Raw genomic sequence first — 5,335 nt, 5'->3', positions numbered from 1 at the left:
GGTTTCTAGACGCTGTTGATCTGATCAGGGTTGGGCGATTAAACAATACCTTGTGTTATACCATTGATACCAAGGTAACTGTATCTTTTTATGTCTGTGGTTGTATTAGACTGGTGGTTCCCAACTGGACGATCAGAACCCATGTGAGGGGTCACAAGATGAGTAACAAGCTAGAAGGAAGAAACATTTCTGCTACTAAAAGGTATGACATTTATCCTTGCTTTTTATTTGAAGAATATTTTGACATTTTGGGAAATCGCTGATATGCTTCCTTGCTGAGAGTTAGATGAGAAGATTGATGCCAGTCTGTTTATCTGTCTGTTCAATATACAGCCAGCTGCTGGTTAGCTTAGCTTAATTTTTACTTTCTCTGTGTCTTTAACTTTAATAATTGTATAAGTTTGTAGTATTTAAAGCAGTAGTTTGACATTTTGGCAATGTGCTTATTCAACTTGGTATTCACATACTGACTGAGAGTCAGATTATGACATTGATACCAGTCTTGTGTCTGTATGTTGAATATAAAGCTACAGCCAGTAGCTTCTTAGCCTAGCTTAGCATAAAGACTGGAAACAGGTAAGCAGCTACATTGGTTCTGTTTGGTTCTGCCTACCAGTACCTCTAAAGCTCAATTAATTACCATGCTGTATCACATATGATCTGTATGAAAACCTATGAAAGTTTAAAAACAACAATATTTACAATTTTCAATTTACAGTTTGTTATTTTTATATTTCAGAAAAAACTCACTCTTTAATGGTAATACTCACAACTCATAAAAGTGTTAACTTTGACAAGTGGATGTGAGTTGAGTCTCAAGGGGTCACAAGCCAAAAATGTTTGGAAACACTGTTTTAGACCATTTTAGGAAATATTGGCAATATTAGATTTACTAGATATTTTCATAAAAATTAAGCAGCTTACTTTTCATGTATTCAATTCATTGGATTAACCAAAAACAGACATTCCCATCTGGTTATTTTGTCTATAAAGTGTCTGAATAGAATCTATAGAAAGTCGACTATATTGTGATACAATGAAAATTTTATGTTATCTCTGAAAGTTTAGTCTATCTTTTACATTTAGAAATGATGCAGGCAATTTTCAATTCATTTTCAATGCATCAGTTTATGATAACTGATATAAAAATGTGTGCTCCTAATGATCACAGGAAAATTAGGTAGAAATGTATTCTGTATGACCCATGAGAGCAGTCGGAGGGAACAGATTATTGATCTGTCCTCCACTGGATTTGAGTGGGATAAGATTTGTCATTGGAGCTGAAGCGTTAAATCCATGAGCAAAACATGGATCGTCACGCTCTCGTTGTGTTCATTGTCTGGTGGACAGAGTGACAGTGGATCTGCCTGAAGAACCCCTGCAGCTCTCTGGATCCTCCTCTGGGACCAGATACATTAGATGACACTGTCTGTGAGGCCTCTCGGCAGGTTTATAATTGAAACCGACAATAACAAAAACATTCACATAACGTGACAGATCAAGCCCTGCTGCGCTGCATAGTGGAGCCTCCACCACCTCCTGAGGAAGTCACACATTATAGATGAAAGTAGACTTTGATAGGGCCCTGCTTAAAAGGAAACCAACCGGATGATTACTGGTTGGATAGATCTCCTTTCATGCGTCAGATGTCCAGGCAGATGAGTTTATGTTAATGGCGTCCCTCTAATCTAACCTAGGAAGAGATTATGAGACTATTCATTAGCGACTCCCAACAATGTTCAGCTGCTGCCCCTAACAGGTTATTCGCTAATTATTTAGTGAACATAATTCACTATGATCTGCTCAGGTTCTGTGAGAGAGCCTTGGATATTACACGGAGCTGAATTTATTCCCCCATCTTTGCTGTGTCAGAGCTTTATATGTGTGTTTGATATGGTCAAGGGCGTAACACTCTCAAGTGCTTAAGTTACTGAGCAATCCGAGATGGATCTACGCAGGGAGGGTGTTTGCTTTGTGGCTATTTATGTTTTTAAAAAATATAATCGCAAAATCTGCTGTTGAATGACCCTTAATTGTTCTGTGTGGCGTGCATGTGATTAGCGCTGTTGTGAGCTGTTTGTCTGCATGCCTTCAGGAGGTAATGAGGAAGCCATCTCCCTGTTTACCATGCAGCATTCTGCAGGCACGAAGGAAGACAGGCACACAAAGGCCTCTAATAACATCCTTAATATGGACTGCAGCAAGAGAGTCGGCCCCTAATGCAAACCACGACCTTCTACTGAAGGAGAGAATTTCAAAGAACATTCTGCTGATGTGCAGATAGGATGATGTCTCCTTGCTGCACCCACTCTTTCTCTATGTATGCGGCTATGTTATATTATCCTTCACGGTGATTCCAAGGTGGATTTAATATGTGGAAGCTCTAAACAAGAGCTGCATTTCTGGTCCCTTGGAAACTCTACAGAGCTCACAGGTGATATGAGTCAAATCCCCAACGACCCCTCCGTGGCCTGTTGCTGGAGCCCACCGTGCTCTTTTTTTTTTTCATCGTGATAACACGCGGGGTAGGCTGAGACTCAGGGCGATCCCTCTGCACCAGACAATCAGCTCACTCCCATCCCACTACAATGGAACTAGTATGTGGCCAAGGGCGTCTACGCCTTGATAAATATGCATCGATGCCTCAGAGAAGATGTAGTTATTTCCACCGTTTTGTGTGGGAGTGTAAATTTATGTGCGTAATCCCTGTGTACTATATCAATGCTCCTGGTCAAAATGAGAATGAATATTCACACATGCATGCGCTTACACGCACACACATACAGCTGATCCTTTAAAGTCAATAAACACAGATATAGTTGGTATTAACATCTGTGCACATGTACAGTATGCTATAGATGATGCAACCCCTGAGCAGAGCCTGGATGATCCAGGCCACACATGTGTAATATGCATGCTCATTGCAGATACTAAACTCATGAATCTCTTATGAATTTAAATGTGTTTCACACTCATAGGGAAAAAAAGTGATCTTATTTTTTTTTTTTTTAGACCAATAAATATATTTTCTACATCTTGTTATGCAAGGTTAAATGGTCTCTCTTTTTGAGGGTAACTATGCAAACAGTTTTAAAAAGTTAGGACTCCATGGGTTCTCCATGAGCTCTGTTTCTCAGCTCATTTATTCCCTTTTCTAGAAGACTTTTGGTATTTTGCGTAAGATGCCACAGGCAGGCATATAATAGATGGGTAGAGAAACCTGCAGGACTCCAGTGCAGGCTACTGAAAGGGAAAATCCACCTTAGGAACAGAAACTAAACAGAGCTCAAGTAAAGTCACAATATTCTTGTCCAGGCTCCAAATCACGGCATCAAGCCCTGACCTGATAATGTCATCAGGTGTCGCAGGTCGACTGGCACTGAACTAATGACTCAATCTGTGCATGTTTTTTTTTTTTTTTTTTTTTTTTAAATTGTCACTCTAGTAGCTGTGAATCAGAAAATATGCCCAATAAAATCACTACGGCTGCTGCTGTCAAAGCATCCCACAGGAGTTGTTCCATTATTCACTGTCTACGGAGCAGCTCCAGGGTTTGTGCCTAGACGACATCATCATCACCACTGTCTGTCTCTGTACAGCTTCACAAATTAATGTGTACTAAGTATAGAGGAGTTCTCAGAGAGATTTTCTAGATTCAGTTAATAGAAGAAAAGGTTAATGAGCAAAACTGTTTTTGTCATTAAAATGTTTTACTTCCCACTGATATAACTGGTCAGGCATTTTTAAAACTTTCAATCACATTATTATAAAACTTTCTAAAAGCTAGGTGTGCCAGGTGTGTATGTTGCTGCAAAAATCCCATAACTCTGAGCTTTGAGTTTGGTGATCATCACACAGCTCTGAAACTGGATCAAATGCCTGAGGGTGAGGTGCTGTTGAGGAGGATTGGTGTGCTTGTTCTGGTCCTGCCCTGTCATTCACTGGTGCCTTTAGTACTTTTCAGACAAGTTTCACATGAATCAGCATGTGAACCCTCGTGTACATTTCAGGTCTGCTTTTTCGAATGAAGCTCACCGCGTCTCACACGGAGCTGACAAATCAGACCAAATGGCCTCTTCTTAGGCTGTATGGTCAGGCGCAGTGATGCTAATACAAAGACGGATGCATGCAGGTTACAGAGATTTCACACCGACTGTCAGACCTGGTGAGAGTCAAAGCATTTACATTCTGCACTCAACCCTTGCCGCCTTTAATTTCACATGGGCTTGAATGCCAGAGTCACCTCCTGTAGATTTATTTAAAATTTAAACTCTGTTATGGAGAATGTGCCCAATCTTTCACGTTTTATTCAGAGTTAACTTTACAACTGCATAGCCTGTAAAACCTACCTTATTATACTGTAAAACATTTTATTGCTGTGCCTGATCTGTCAGTATATGCTTGTAATACTTTAAAGTACTTGTCCTTGCCTCAACTTTAACTCTTTTCACAGTTTTGTTGAATTTCAAGCCCAGTCTTCACTTACTTTAGTCACAACTGGTCACATCATTCAGGACAAAGTATTTTTCAGACATTTGACTGAAACTGACTAAAGGCAGAATCAACCAAATAAATAAGATAATGAATGCAGGGTCCAGTATTTGGTCAAGTAGTATACACTGACACAGTTATCTGTACTGCAGTGAGCCCTTTCTTTTAGTCTTTGCTTACTGAGACAAGACTTGAAGTCACGAAGCATTTAAACAAAAGTGTAGAGTTTCTAAACTGTAAAACAATATATTATTTACCTTGTCAGCAATATGACATGAGTTCTTTTTTACAATGTAACAACAAAAGAAGAATAATATGTGTGTGACTCATAACTTCTAGACAACATAATCCTGCAAAACCAAGTAGAAACGAGTCCAAACCTCTCAGTATTAAAAACCCAGAAACACAGACGCTGCGATGGATTCACTCCACATCTGTGTTAAAAGAATTTGGACCTGTAAAACTTCCAGCTGTGATGGACAGCTGTTTGGGCGTCACATTAAAGCGAGCTTGTTAGTGAAGCTGTTTCTCTGAAATACAGAATTGCAAGCGATGTATCGTTCTGTGTTTGTGTTCACTGCGTATCCCTTCTCTTTTCTAATTTATATTATGATATGTTCTATGAATGCACTATTGAACTATTCGCCTTTAAAATATGAGTTTGTTATGTTTTTGAAACTTTGCAAAGAGTATGTAGACGAGGCTTGAGGAGAAATCACAGGTTTTTGATTTAGTTTTTATGTTATTTCAATACATTCCCCTCCTTGAAGGCATTTTGTGTAAAAGCAGTTTAAAAAGCATTGGAATTATGAATGAGAAATAGTATCTGTCTTTTAAATCTCAG

The 5,335-nt window shown here is 39.2% G+C and overlaps 1 protein-coding gene across 1 annotated transcript in view; it reads left to right on the top strand.

The window, feature by feature from the left end:
• Window positions 1–107: 107 nt before the first annotated feature.
• nexmifb (neurite extension and migration factor b) overlaps window positions 108–5,335 on the top strand; it is a 60,488-nt gene continuing 55,260 nt past the window's right edge. The window contains exon 1 of the mRNA XM_018675691.2: window positions 108–202. The gene's annotated coding sequence lies outside the window, so the exon portion shown is untranslated. The remainder of the gene's footprint in view (window positions 203–5,335) is intronic.

This window comes from Lates calcarifer, linkage group LG8, assembly GCF_001640805.2.
Source record: "Lates calcarifer isolate ASB-BC8 linkage group LG8, TLL_Latcal_v3, whole genome shotgun sequence".
Taxonomy (NCBI): domain Eukaryota; kingdom Metazoa; phylum Chordata; class Actinopteri; family Centropomidae; genus Lates; species Lates calcarifer.
Note: the sequence above shows the minus strand (reverse complement) of the source record. Positions and strands in the feature narration are given on the sequence as shown.